Source organism: Stegodyphus dumicola, chromosome 1 (assembly GCF_044657685.1).
Source record: "Stegodyphus dumicola isolate Sdum_Otavi_A_Nest chromosome 1, ASM4465768v1".
Classification (NCBI taxonomy): Eukaryota; Metazoa; Arthropoda; class Arachnida; order Araneae; family Eresidae; genus Stegodyphus; species Stegodyphus dumicola.
The window spans coordinates 90,178,740-90,194,831 of NC_140768.1; the positions used below are offsets into that span (position 1 = coordinate 90,178,740).

The 16,092-nt window shown below is 36.4% G+C and overlaps 1 non-coding gene across 1 annotated transcript; it reads left to right on the forward strand.

Annotated features, from left to right (window-relative positions):
* Positions 1 to 15,398: 15,398 nt before the first annotated feature.
* Positions 15,399 to 15,471, forward strand: TRNAT-CGU (transfer RNA threonine (anticodon CGU)). The gene has a single exon. It is a non-coding gene; the product is annotated as a tRNA-Thr (tRNA).
* Positions 15,472 to 16,092: the final 621 nt, after the last annotated feature.

Sequence of the window (16,092 nt, forward strand, 5' to 3'; positions counted from 1 at the left end):
TCTTTTATTTATGGTTCTCTCTTTCAAAAATATTTTTACTCTTTCTTCGCTGGGCAGGTTTCATTTAGGTGGGATGAACGAACATATTAGTATTTTCAGATGCATTCCTATGTCTTAATCTTCTGAAACCTGGGCAAAAACACTAATATTAAAGACCGTATTCCTTCAGAAAAATTATTGGCGTCTGTGTATTTTAAAGCGTTTTGTTATCAGAGACACTGAGATAATTTCTTCAGGTACATATAAATTCAAAATGCGGCCATAACTATGGTTTTTCTTACTTGATATCGAATTTAAAATAAGAAATGATCTTTTGAACAACAGGATCGAATTTATAAAAACTGTGAAATCTGACTTACCCAGTTATATGGTTACCCAGCTGTGTACGCGTATTTAGTAAACGTTTGTACTCACTATGAGAAGTAAAACACTAAACGTTTTACTCCCTTATGATAAAACTGACCGAAATATTTACGTGTAAATTAAATTAATTCTATATTGATTTTTCTTCCATTAATGCCATTCAATGATAATCTTTTATGACTTACTAATGTTTAATGCTTTTTAATTTGCAGTTTTATTACAACTAGTATAACGAAAGAATTTTGAAACAAGTAATTTAGAATTTTATAACGCTCAAAATACGTAATTAATATTCTCATAAAATTTTTATTATTATAGAGTAATTAGTTTTATCGATAATTTATTTCAAAAAAATCATAAAAAAAAAGAAGCATACAAAAAAAAAGTTCATTAAAACAGAAATATTTTTTTCTCTAGTACAGGTAAATTACAATTTTGAATGTCTACTTGCTTGCGAGGTTGTCACCAGAGTTTTAAAAATTCACTGTGTGTATAATAAAGCTTCGTAACCTCATGTATAGACACAGGTAAACATTTCTCGGCTAATCTTATGAAAGTCTGCAAACCTTCGTCACTTTCCTTCCATATTAACTCTTTTATTCTTTGCGAGTCGTCATGACCATCCTCCTCCGAGAGTTTTCTCCAATAAGCCGGCTTATTTCTTCAAAAATGGCATGAATGAAAAAATCGAAAGCCTATTACGTCGATGGAAGAATTTTATTAGTGCTGGTGGAAAATTTATAGTTAATTAAATTAGCATCTCGCTTTTATTATTATTAGTATTATTATTGTTTGAAATCTACTAAAAGAAAAAAAATGTACTGTTCGGATGACCTTCATAGTTTTTTTCGGTAACAAGTCGTGCTGTATCCACGGTCAGGAAAACATTGCTTAAAGTAACATCTTTTGTGCAGTTCTTCTAATATCCCTCAGGAGCAGGACTGAAATTCCAGACAGTTGATATCATAAATGAAATCCCTGGTTACCTGCTTGCAAAATTTGAATCAATATATCATTTGTTTTTTTAGAGATTAAATGAAAAACATAAAGAAGACATTTCATTTTTAATTCATTAAGAATTAAATGAATTTCACAACCTATTTGTAAATTCAATTTAGATTTAGTTTCCTGTATTACCTCTATTCATCTTCTAAATGTTTTTAAATTGCAATTACCATATCATTCACGATAAAAAGTAGATCACTTGTAGTGTCACTTAAATTCATAAAGTCTACGCAAAAGTAAATGGGGCCATTGCCCCGAGCTCCGCTTTCAGTGCCCAGTACCCCCCGCTTCCTGCTATACTATGTAAAGTTGCGCGCTTCCAACCTGCACGCAACAATAGTGGTGACTGCTAAGAAATGGAAAATAGACCAAAGTCTTGAAAAGGGTTTAAATCCCTTTTTATTCAACTTTAGAAGTTACAAATGCGTGCTCTTGACGCTCACAAACTACGCCGACCCGGCGGTAAAATAAAAATAAGAAACTGAAAAGAATAGTAACAAGTGACTAACTACGAGGCTCTCTAAACGTAACTAACCTCACCGCGTTCTAAAATACCGCTGATAGTTCAGCAAACCCTAAATATTACGTTGAAAGATTAACAAACTGCCGAGGCAAGCACACAGGCCGAAACGCGTGGTTCTTCGATTTATAACTAGCCACCTCCACGCTCGTGAAGTAAGAAAGCACACTTTCGAACTCGTTTCCTTTCTATTCAACTCAGCTTACTTCCGCTGACAATTTGAATCCTTGCGCGTTCTACTAAAATTTACATACTCTGGCATTGGCAATTCCAGGGAAAAGTAAGGCTTGACAGGAAAGATAGTTTAAACTTAAATGTTAGTTAAAATAAATATAAACCCTACATTTGCCGCTGCCAGAATTTGGTAAACTTGGAAGCAGGTCCTACGAACGACCTGTTGAATAGTTTCCACAATTCTGAACTAAATTTTAAGAGCCTCGTTTCCATAAAAAAAAATCTGTTATCTCACAAAAGGTAGAATAAATTTCTGTAGATACTTATTTAATTTTCTCTTCTTACAGCAACCTTTCCTGGACTTCAGCAATCAATCTGTTCTCTTCCTTCCAGCATCTGGAAGGAATAAGTATCAGTATCTTTCTAAATACATTATAATTTACACTTTCTTGACACTGAATAAGTTTTTGTTTTTGATCGATTTATTTTCCTTAGTTACTGCTTAATTCACATTCATTCAAGTATTCAAACATGAATTTAACTTTACCCTGGCTCTCCACCATGTGTGGTGTCAAACGGGAATATTCGTGTTTTAGTATTGCAACACTTCCCCTAACCACAATGATTTGTTAGAATTCAACGACCAAATAGACACACCTTACTCGACATTCTACAACTCGATGAGCTACTTTAACATTCTTAAAATTCAAGTGTAAATGGAGAACCCTACAAAACACATTCAAACTTCCCCCTCATTCATCTTTAGACATGCAGGCTTTCGCTCTAAAGAATGATTTTATCTACAGTTTAATACTCAAATTTGAATTCATTGCTTTTGAGCATTTACTTTTAGCATCTAAAATTTTATGCTTCTAGACTAAATTCTACTTTTACATAACTTTGAAGTATTTACGTATATTTACAAAATTCTAATACATATGATTTTTACAATTTATCATAAAATGAATAAGAGAAAAATAAATTTTTACTTTACTCATTCTTCGCCAAGCTGGCGGCACTGAAATTAAAGTTCTTATTAATACAAGAATACGAAGTTATTTTTATCTTCGGCCAAATTTTGGCTTTAACATAACAGAATTAGTTTTCGACCAACAGAAACTGCTTGTTCTTAGATTTTATACTTAAGGAAAATAATACTTTTGCCTTAGCTAAATAAAGTAAAACAAAACTAAGTCTCAACCGAGGCACATTGACTTCCGTCAAAACATAGAACTTCGTATTTACGCATAACATTTCGGAACAAAAGACAAAAAAAAATATAGAAGATTTTAACTTATCTTTGAGTTTTCGATTATTGGAACTCCGACATCCTTTTCTGGCTGAACTGCTCCCACGTTATAGGTTTCATCGACGTCAGTCTTCTCCTTAGTGTCCTCCGAGTGTCGTCCACGTTACTTTTTCTTTCTCGCCCTCTGGCCCACCAGCGGCCGAGCGGTAAAGTCGCTGAACACTGGTAGTTCGGTCCGAGGTTCGAATTCCGCGAACGGGCTGGCTGCATGGGTGTTTTCGTGGTTTTCCCCATGTGTAACGTGTATACGAGCCAGTTTCCCTTAGAAAGTCCTCCACGAAGGCATCCCTCCCCTTAGGCAGATAGCCCTAGTGAGCTTTGCCATAATTAAATACACCACTACACCACTTTCTCGCCCTCTGCATGCTGGCCTCTTGGAGTAGTAGTCAGCGGGTTGCTACCTTTTTCGTTTTTCCCTTGGACGGCTGGTCTTGGCGTCCTCCGGTCTTGAATCCTGCTTGAATTTCTTCCATTGGCGGTTGTCTTTTCGTTCCTCCTGCTGTCTTTTCTTTCTCGGGAACGGCGGCCTTGTTTGCACCGAACTCTCTGGCCCTGGAAGCGTCTCCTCGATGTAGAATTTCTACTGCGATATGTTGTAAGTGTTTTCCTCTTAACCAAGGTTTCTTTACGCGGCGGCTTTGCTTTCTTGTATTTCTTAAATGCTGGAGTCTGAAAGTTTTCGTTTCTTCTTTTCTGTACCGTCGCATGGGTTGTAGAAGGGCTAGTTTTCTCTTCAGTTCTCTGCTTCTTGGGTGGTGGAATGCCTGACGTTACTTCTGGACCTTCTACTTCTTTTACGCTTGAGTCCTGCAAGAAAGTTTTAAGGATTTCAAAATCATTTGGATTATAATATTTTTTCATCTGGTCGGGACTTGCTTTACAGATTTCCTCTCTCTCGTTCTTAAGGTACAATACGACTCCCTTGATTTCCTGAATTACATAGGGGCCTTCAAATTTTGGAGCTAACTTTGCAGTAAAATTGTCTGGGGCACTTGATAAAGAAAACTTCCGCTTCAACACTTTATCCATAACTTTAAAATCTGCTTCCCGTCGTTTTCTATCATAGTAAAGTGTCTGTCTATTTCTTGCCGTATTCGAATTTTTAACCGCCTGATCAATGAGTTTCTGTATATCTTTTTGTTTGAATTCTTCCTCTCTTTGTTGCACAAAGAATAATTTGTCTAGTGGCGTAATTAACTTCCGTCCTAAAAATAATTCTGCTGGAGTTTTTCCCGTAGTATCATGATTTGGTGTTCTTAAAGCATAAGCTAACTCATTTATGTAGCCATCCCAGCGCTTGTGATGTGTGCTAACATAACTTCGAATTATTTTTACAATATTTTTATTAACTCTTTCTGCGATGTTTGCCTGTGGTCTATACGAAACCATTTTGATATGGCGTATGCCAAGTCCAGTGCAAATGTTTTCAAATATTTGGATAACGAATTGTTTACCGTTATCGCTAATGACTTTTATCGGTGCACCGTATTTTAAAATGTATCTGTGTAAGAATGCATCTGCGACTGTTTTGGCTGACGCGCGTTTAAGTGGAACAATTTCTGTCCATTTTGAAAAATGATCTACAATTACTAAAAGAAAACGATTTTTATTTAACTCACTCTGGGGGAAAGGACCAAGAAGATCTATGCCTAAAATTTCATTCGGAAATGTAGAGCGAATGCTATTTAAGTACCCGGCCGGGCTGTAATTAATATCATTTATTAACTGACATTGATTGCAGGACCTGACATACGCAGTTACTATTTTGCATAATTGCGGGAAATATACCGCCTCGCGTACTCTTTTTAAAGTCTTTCTGACGCCTAAATGACCCGCTGTTTTCGCGTCGTGTAATTCCTTCAAAATGCTTAATCAAAGCGAGGCTGGGATGACTGGTTTGTACTCGAGATTTTCGTTTGTTGTTTTCGTATAAAATAATAAATTATTTATTATTTCATAGTTTTCTGCTCTATTTCTTATCGCATCGATATCTGTGTGCTGAAAGCTTTCGGGGTCTTTCAAATATGCATAGATACTTCCAAATTCAGGATCAGCTTTCAATTCAGCAATAATTGTATCTCTAGAATATAAAATTTTTGAAGTCAACACAGCGCATTTAAGTTCATTGCCTTCATCGTCCAGTTTTATACGAGAAAGTGCGTCAGCTACATTGTTTTCCTTGCCCGGTTTATATTTGATTATTAGATTATATTCTTGGAGTTTTAAAGCCCATCTTATTAACCTGGGCGTTAGGTTTTTACCCGAGTAAAGTCTACCAACAGCTGCATGATCCGAAAAGACTGTTACTGGCGCTTTGCCGAAATAAACTCGAAATTTGTGTACAGCCATTAATACGGCTAATGTTTCTCTCTCTGTAGCTGTATAATTCCTTTGTGTATGATTCAGCGTTTTATTAAAAAATGCCAAAGGATGGCCATTTTGCATAAGAACCGCACGCACAGCATAGTCCGACGCATCTGCTGCAATTTCCAGGTTTTCGTCCCCCTCGGGGAATTTCAAAACAGGGGCATTGGTAAGCGCTTCTTTTAACCTTTCGAAAGCGGTATTTGCTTCCGCTGTCCACGAGAATTTACTTTTCTTTCTTTTAATTACTAACAAGGGTTCAACAATATTAGCAAAATCTTTTATGAATGACCGATAATAAGAACATAACCCAAGGAAAGAAGAACGTTTCTTGGCGGTGTTGGGAGGTGGGAAATTCTTGATTGCTTTTATTTTTGAATCTTGAGTTTCTATACCCTTTTGCGAAATTTTATAACCCAGATATTTAAGTTCTTTAGTTGCGAACTTGCATTTTGAGGCTTTAATTGTAAGACCGGCCTCTTTTAATAATTTAAAAACTTCTTCTAGATCTTTAATATGTTGTTCCAACGTACTACTCGTTATAATTATATCATCTAGATAGATTAAAGTCGATTTTCCTAGGACAGGCTTTAGAACAATGTCCATAGCTCTCTGGAATGTTGATGGGGCCCCACACAACCCAAAGGGCATGCGTAAAAATGCATAAGTGCCCGATTTTGTTATAAACGCAGTTTTATGTATGTCTTCGGGTCTCATAGCTATTTAATAGTAGCCAGACGTTAAGTCCAAAGTAGTCATGTATCTTGTAGATTTAATCTTTCTAATAATTTCCTCTATAACTGGCAAAGGGTAAACTGGGAATTTAGTAATACTATTAAGTTTTCTATAATCGATAGCAAACCTCCAAGCTCTTTTTTCCGAAGGAGAAAACTCGTTCTTTTTCTTACATAGTACGACTGGACTCGCGTACTGACTATTTATCGGCGTTATTATTTTGTTCTTTAACATTTCCTGAATATGTTCTTCTATGATTAGCTCTTTCTGTTTATCATAGCGATAAGGTTTAGTCCTACAGGGTTTCTCGGCAGTTAACTGTATCTCATGCGTAACTATTTGACAGCTACCAGGCCGTTCTGAAAAAAAGTTTGAAAAAGTACTCACCACTTGCTGGATGGCTTGACTTTCATGGTCCTTCAAATGGCTAAGGTCAACTTGCGGTTGTTCCACTGATTCCACCACCTTCCGGTCCATCTCCAGCACAATAGAACTGTCCTGAAAATTCAGTTTGGCCATCGCGGCCCTTAAAAACTCCATACCTAAAATAAGTGGATTTTGCAAATTTTTTACTACAAAAATTAATACTTTAAGGCTTTCATTCTGAACTTGTACCTTTAAAGATAGTTTTCCGATACATTGACAAGTTTGTCCTTGTGCTGCTATGATTTCTGTGTTTTTGTTTTTAAATAATCGAAACCTATTAAAATTCTTCTTAAAAAAATATCACTCATGAAATTACCTTCTGTTCCTGTATCGATGAGGGCTTCTACTGGTACATCGCCACCCAGGACTTGTATAATTGGTAACTGGGAGTTCCTTACGATGACCGTATTTAGGTGTCTTCTTGAGGGTTTTTATAAAACTTCCGGGGTCTGGACCCTCGCTTTCACAGGCCCCTCTACTCGTTTAAAGCTTTCCTTTCAACTTCTGCCTTCTGGGTACGCGGACGTTTGTTTTCAAATTTCCTTTTTGGGCCTTGACCTTCGAGCTTCGATGAGTTAGCTTGATAGCTCTTTCCCCCATAAGAGCGGTTTGCATTTCTGGTCTGCTCATTTGAAGATTGCCTTCGGATACTTTGAGAATACGATGCCCCTCTAGCATTTTCCGCTATTCTGCGATTTTGAAACTTGACCGCCAATTCGAAGAGCTCCTGCAATGTGCTTGGGTTTCTAATTTCAAAGTAATCTTGAACAGCAGGTAGTAACCTTGGTAAGATTATTTCAATAATCTCCGCGTCGGGTTTCTTCCCATACAGCATATCCGTCAGCTTAATGTTTCGCAGAATAAAGTCCGTCAACTCTTCTATATCCCGTTGATAAAAACTATATAGTTCGGCTTCTAGCCTTGCTCGATCTTTCACTATGGGGAAGGCCTTTAATAACGATTTTTTGAAATTTTCAAATGTATATGTCTGGCCTCCGAATTCCCCTAATAAAAATTTGCCTATATTCTTCCACCATAGATCGACCTGTCCTCTTAGTGCAGATGTGGCGATGGCAACGTTTTTTCTTTCAGGCACAGGGTAGAGCTGGAAGTGATTGTCTAGGCCTTCTAGAAATATCGCCACCGAATTTTTTCCGTCGAAATTGACGTTTGGCTTAATTGACGCTCTCATCCGTCTGGACCAGGTATCCAAATCCTTCCAACTGGCTTGCCATTTCTTGTTGTTGTCCCGCAGCTTCCATCCAATTTTCGGCCATTTCAGTTCGACAAGTGTTCGGGCGCCAATGTAAAGTTGAGCGCTTCCAACCTGCACGCAACAATAGTGGTGAATGCTAAGAACTGGAAAATAGACCAAAGTCTTGAAAAGGGTTTAAATCCCTTTTTATTCAACTTTAGAAGTTACAAATGCGTGCTCTTGACGCTCACAAACTACGTCGACCCGGCGGTAAAAACAAAATAAGAAACTGAAAAGAATAGTAACAAGTGATTAACTACGAGGCTCTCTAAACGTAACTAACCTCACCGCGTTCTAAAATACCGCTGATAGTTCAGCAAACTCTGAATATTACGTTGAAAGATTAACAAACTGCCGAGGCAAGCACACAGGCCGAAACGCGTGGTTCTTCGATTTATAACTAGCCACCTCCACGCTCGTGAAGTAAGAAAGCACACTTTCGAACTCGTTTCCTTTCTATTTAACTCAGCTTACTTCCGCTGACAATTTGAATCCTTGCGCGTTCTACTAAAATTTACATACTCTGGCATTGGCAATTCCAGGACAAAGTAAGGCTTGACAGGAAAGATAGTTTAAACTTAAAATAAATGTTAGTTAAAATAAATATAAACCCTACAACTATTAAAGATATTTAAAATGTTAGGGTTTGCAAAGTTAGAAGCAGTAAAAGTATTTTAAAGAATGCTTAAGGTTCGGTTCTTTTTTGCTCTTAAAAATCTGTTTTTTTTTTTTTTTTTTTTTTTTTTTGTTCTTGAGGTTTAAAGAATTCTTAAGATTCTGTTCTGTTTTTGCTCTATAAACTCTGCTTTTGTTTTTAAGGTTTAAAGAATGCTTGAGGTTCCATTCTGTTTTCGCTCTTAAAATTTTGGTTTTGTTCCGGAACTATTCGTTTTGTCCTCTTGTTCTAGCCTTCGTTATGGTACTCTAACTGACACAGTAATCTGTCATATCTTTTTCAAGAGCTTATGTAGAAGCATATTAAATTTAGATCGCAATTAAGTATTAAAAAATAATATGAAAAGTTCTTCATTAAACAAATTTTTGCTTCTACAGTTTCCCCTTTAGTGTTACTAAAAGAGCAGCGAAGACTGGAGACAGTTGATTACTTAAAATATACTATACCTAAGACGAAGACAGTAAATGAGTAAAATCGAAGAAGCCATGAAAATGCACTGTAACTATTATGGATCAAGCAATATTGTTCTGTTCATAATATTTATTGTTCATAACCTTCTCTATTTTACCTCAATTAAAAACGCAGCGTACTTTCTGGGAGCATTAGAGGCTTTGGGTTAAAATGAACAGGCATACAGCATCTAAAAAACGTGTAGAGACATTAGGTATTTTTTGGAAGCAGCCGTCATGAAAAATAAGCAACGCCTTTGCCGGGAATCGAACCACTGAACTTTTGAATACGCGCCAAACGTGCAGACCACCGCACCACGAAGACATGTCAAGGAAAAGAGAAGAAGAAGAGAGAAAGAAAGCTTTCTTGGAAGTGCAGGTTTTCAACGTTTCCAGGGTCGTAGACGATAACGCATTGCATGCGGGAGATTGTTGACAACGATGACGAATGTAACATCTCAGGAGGAATCTGTATATTCACTTTTTATGGCAGCTTACAGTTCTGACAGATCTACTGGATTTTATACGTACATATTAGATTTCAGATAAACCAAAAATCAGAAATCCATCGGAGTGAGATCACGGTGGCCACTAAACTTTAAAGTTACGGAACACAACTCTATCTTCAAAGTACTGCTGAGCACTTGCCAAACGCAAGGGGACTTGTGGGGTCACGTGGTGGGTGCACCGTCTTGCATCTGCTCAATATCACTAACGTCATTTCGCTGCAGCAATTCTGGAATTTACGTAATTCTTCAACATTACTCTATACCGAGCATTTGTGATAGAGCACATTTTCATAACTCCGTAAGTGACCTCTTCAAAGGAGAGCGGTCCGAGAACGAAAGTGCTTGTGTGAAGCACCACACAGTCACTTTAGCTTCGTGTAAAGTACAGTGAACGCAGTACTTAGAATTAAAGAAAAACGTGCTCATCCGTCCATAATATCTTCAGCGACAATCTGCTATCTTCGTCACATCTGGTGAGGAATGATAATGATCTCTTCTTTGCAACCGTTTTACGTCTGGAATTTTCGTTTATATGTATATCGCTCGTACGACATTTATGGTTTTTAAAAGCGCTGATAAATTTGCGCTGGGAAAAAAGTGGGTGTCACCATTCTAAAACTTCGAAATATTTTCACTTTTACCGTAACCGTAAGAACTCTGTTATTTTAAAGCACCATAATCTCGAGCGCGTACCTTCAAATAACAATACCTGAAATTTCATTTCGATTGGTTGAGGGAAGACGCCGCTAGAGATTCATTTATGAGATTCATTCATTCATAAGTTTTTTATGACTACTCTGTAATTTGCATACTATATAAGATAATTCTTCTACCTTCTTAGCATGCTTTTGTCGTGTAGTGGTCAGCACGCTGGGCGCATATTCCAAAGGTCCACGGTTCGATTCCCGGCGAGGGCATTGCTCATTTTTCATCTCTCCTGCTTTCAAAAAATTCTTAATGTCTCTACAACTATTCGATATAATCTGTCCTTTACCATTATATCGAATAGCCAATCTATCTAATAGCAACCTAGTGGCACTGTACATTCTAAAATGTGTAAGGTGACTAGTGGCATTCTATATACCTAAACCAATCAGTTTGGCACATATAAGGTTTCAAGAACTTGTACGAAGAAAAGTGTATTATTAGATTATTTCGCAAAATGCATTATTTAATTGGCATCAGTAACATCTATTATATTCGAAACATTTAGAGGAAGATGGGTTTTCCAAGAGGTTTTGGCTCGGGTTTTCAGTTTTGTAAATGCACGTATCTGAGAATATCAGAATAATCAGTCACGTTATAAACTTCTTTCAGCATAAGTTACATGCTAACCATAAAATATACTTTTTCTTATATCACTCACGTTATATGAAGAAGGATCGCTTATTCTTCCGTTTTGACGTCTTAATTTCGAGAGCAAATCCTGACAAATGAAAGGCAGTTCTTTCCTCTCCTTCTACGTGAGGGCAACTTATTGGACCCGGAACACTAATTGACTCCACGTCCGCTCAAGGTAAGAAACTAATAACAGCGCAGTCGATTCATCAGGCAAATAGAAGTTTGTCAAGGAGCTTTGAGGCTCATCGGTCTTCTCAGATTGCGCAAGATATGGATTTTCTCCGAAAGAAAAACATGATACCAGATATATTAGGTTCGAAAAAACGAGGTAATGAGGCTATGTTTTCATCCAGACCTTTCGCTGTTGCTGTAGGACACGAAAATGTATTTATTATGAAAGTTGTTTCCTTTTAGAATGAAGGAATACTTCACGCAAAAATTCGACGTCAGAATAAAACAGATAAAACTATGTAGTATAGTTTGTTTCCATATATATTTGTTATCCAGATCAGGGTTCGCAAACCTTCCCAATTGGTATTAAAATTATAATTCTAGTCCTAAACTAGCCTGTAAAGTTGGAATTAAGTTTTTTATGTTTATTAACCGGTTATTTTGTTATTTTGCCTACAACGTCTATTTTCATCGACTTCCAACTCGATGCAAATTAAGAGAATGTGCTATCGGCAGTGAATTTCCTAACTGCACATTGTTATTACAACTATGGGATGTGTTCTCACACAGGACCAATGGTCTACAATAGCTGTTTCTCAGAATTAACTACCAAATTCTGTTGCTTCATGAAATCTTTGCCGCCGATTAATAGTCAACGAGAACATTGTGTTGTTTAATTTTATTTGCGAAATAATTAAACTTACTATAACGTAATAGGGATCAGTATCTAATTAACTGAATTAAAAAAAAATATGCAATACATGTTGGATATTCTGTGGAACTTCAGAAAATGGATTCTTGTTTTTCTTTTTCACGAAACACACATGAGCGAATTTGCAGTTGAAGCCGATTGGTTGAAGATGCAGTTGAAGCCTTTCTATTTTAAAGATCGATCCTATGGTTGAGATACCAATGGGAACTTAAGAAATTCTCTTGCGGAATTTATGAAAACGGGAAATTTTAAAGAATGTCTAGGCAACACATAGAACACCTTGCGTTTCGGGACAAAGTATGAATTACCCAAACTTTGTTTATATATCTATATCTATCTATTTATGTATGTGTGTATATATATATAATTTTTCTAACCATTATGTATGGACATTTTATGTAACACGAAATACTATTTAGGTAAAGCGTTAAAAGACTAATACTTTTATTGAAAAGATGAGATGTAGCACTAATGCCTTTTTCAAGAGGATAAATTAGTTTACTTTTTCTCCACTAGCATCAAATCATTAGGAATTCAACAAAAAATAGTTACATAATTTCGTTTTAATAGTCATCTTGGCTTATTCTTCACTGACTTAAGTATTTTCCGTTAAGGAAACAGAGATTTTGCAACATAGTCTCGCACGTTTGGCAACAACGCACATTTGTTATTCAATATCAACATATGATGAGTCCTTCTCGGACACTACACCTTGCTCTTTTGCTTTCGTTATCACAGTATGGACTAGAGATTTTTCTGAACAAATTTAAAATAGCGTATTTCTTCACTGCGGAAAAAAGATTGAAATGCAGATGGCGAATTCTTCGGTCTGAGGCAAGCGTCGAAAGTCACGTACCTTGTTACGTGACGCTAGAAACATCATTAGCAGTAGCATTTTATGCTTTTCTGTTTTCTGTTTTGAGCTTGGCGTAGAATGCCAAAGTAGTATTTGAAACATGAATTATTTCATACTTTAAAGTCTAGGTTTTGACATTCTGTACACTGCCTAGGCATTCTACTCAATGATTACTTTGAAACATTGCAAATACAGATTTCCTGAGCTTCAGAAAGAGCATTTGGCCGATCGTCTCAAAACATTTCCCTTCCAGAATAAGAATTTACATGAATCGAATCGGCTTTAGTCTTTGCGTACTTTTCCGTTTCGCAGGCACAAATCTTACCAAGCAGACTTTATTGGGGACAACACACAGTATACACATAAAAAATGTTAACAAGTGTTAGTTCCAAGAAATTTTTATTTTAAAGGCATAAACATTTTGATATCGTTTAAAATTTTTAAAATGACAATAAATAAAGACAATAAATTTGTATAAATACATTAATTTGTTAAAAGAGATTAATTTAAGAGTTTACTATACTTTCATGGTATCACATCCTGTTTCACCGTTTCATATCACGTGACCCCAAGTGATCTCATCTCACGTAAACTACGCTACAAAAATCTAATTCTCTTAGTAATTATCTACATTAATTTCAAGTTAAATCTTAATTTGGAATACAAGTTTAAATGCAAGAATTATTTCCTTTCGTACGAATAGCTTATTCAGAAATTATGTAAAACCGCAGTGCTTTACTTCGCTAGTGCATTCTCATTAGAATTGATGAATTTAACCCTTGACATTTGCCTTTCTTATATTTCCTAATTATGTAAAACCGCAGTGCTTTACTTCGCTAGTGCATTCTCATTAGAATTGATGAATGGAACCCTTGACATTTGCATTTCTTATATTTCCTAATTATGTAAAACCGCAGTGCTTTACTTCGCTAGTGCATTCTGATTAGAATTGATGAATTTAACCCTTGACTATGCCTTTCCTATATTTTCGCCTTCGGGTGAGCGGTGAGATTGCATCCTAATTGATTTACTTACCACGAATGGCCTTAGGACATAAAATTGAACTATCTGGTAAAACTTCTATGTAGTTGTATGCCAGTATTGAAGAATCCATGATGAATTGTATGCCAGAAAGAAATAATCAAACTGATAGAAATGGCTGCGACTTGTTTTGAAAATGAGACGTAAAAGGTTACCAGCAAGGATATTATGTTTGGCATCGGTTGTATCGTTTTGGGCGACTTTATCGCTTGCGCCGGCAAAATGGAAAAGTACCAGTCTTTGTTAGCTGTGTTTGCTCGCGGGATTAGGGATTATTCAGTTATGGCAAAGCACACGAGGGCTATCTGCCTAAAGGGAGGAATGCCTCCGTGGAAGACTTTCTAAGGGAAACTGGCTCATATACACGTTACACATGGGGAAAACCACGAAAACGCCCATGCAGCCAGCCCGTTCGCGGGATTCGAACCTTGGACCGAACTACCAGTGTTCAGCGTCTTTACTGCTCGGCCGCTGGTGGACTGTTTGCTCAGGGGAGCCGAGGGTTTCAGCTAAAACTTATAGGTGTGCTTTATTTTATAAATTTAATATTTTAATACTTAAATTTTAATTTAACTTTTGTCCGCAGGGTATTGAGAATAGTTCTTTTTTCCCACAAATTATGTACTGTTAGATTGACGAGCTAATAATAAGGTATATTTTAAATATTCTTACTAGCTGCTGCTACGTTACTGAACAATTAAAATGAGCAATAAGTCGCCTGACTGGCTTCGTAGAAGCAGAGATTTATTTTAAAACAAGTAGGTTCCGTAAGTCCCATCCATTGGGTTCAATACAGGGAAAGAAGTCAAAATTACTGTTAATGCGAAAGCAAGTAATAAAAAAATATGTATAATAACCAGAAAATACTTTAAAAATTAATCTTTATTTTCAAGCAATGAAATCGGAAATATAAGCTTATTTGGTTATATAAATTAAAACTGGAATAAGAAAATATTAAATCAAAAGAAAACATCGTAAATAAAAAGGAAATGAGTAATCATCGGAAAGGAAGGAACTTAATTATAAATGTCATTAGAGGACAATATTTAGTACAGAATTGAACGATCTTATTGAGCGAAAAGTTATCTAAAATTGTAAGTTAGAGTTATTTGTGTGTGTGTTTTTTTAATAATACAATGCTTATATATCTCAGATTATGTAAAGTTAAATTATATACTATTGTGGATAAAAGCCTCCCTAATACTATGCCATCCGTTTATCATAGTTACTTTTTCAGGCATTTTATTTCCTTTTTGTATTTCCCGTAGAGGGTTCTATTAGTTTTAGTTAGTTTTTTATAGCATAATAATCAGACTTAACACTGTTTTGGCAAGCCTCGGTTAATTCTATGTTTAATCGGAAATTGACTGTAGTTAAGTTTATCACTTATCCCTGTTATTGGAGTTAAGACTCCCAGTTAAATGCCGAAAGTCGTCGGAAAGATAGGAAGGTTAAAAAGGTTTTAAGGTATTCCCCCCCCCCTTCTTAGCATGCCTTTGTGGTGTAATGGTCAGCACGCTCGACTCGTATTCGAGAGGTCCGTGGTTCGAGTCCCGGCAAGGACATTGCTCATTTTTCATGTCTCCTGCTTCGGAATAACCTAATGACTCTACAATGGCGCGCAAACTGAAAGGTGGTGAATGATGATTCTTCACCACCAGGAGTTGGCGATTGGGTCCCTAAAACCCCAGTCGTCCTTTAAAAGGTGAGTATATTAGGTATTTCTCCCATCTTCTTAGCATACGTTTGTGGTGTGGTGGTCAGCACGTTCGACGCGTATTCGAGAGGTTCGTGGTCAGCACGCTTGATGCGTATTCGATAGTCCCGTAGAGGGCATTGCTCATTTTTCATGTCTCCTGCTTCAGAATAACCTAATGTCTCTACAAAGTGTAGTTTAATATTTAATAATTTATAGGTTAAACTTTTAAAAGCACTTAAAACTAATCTTTGTGGAGACCTAGTATATAACGTTTCTATTTTACTAGTAATGACTTCCCGCATTTCATGAAATAAAGACACATTTTTCAAGCAAATTCCTTCCAAATAAAGTTTCGTGAAAAAACAACCAGTGATATTTTCTTTCACAAAAAAAAAAAAAAAAAAGTCTTCCTTCCATTTCATGAAATGAAAACATCTTTGTCAACCAAGTGCTTTCCAAATCACTTTTGTGAAAAACCTCTCAAATT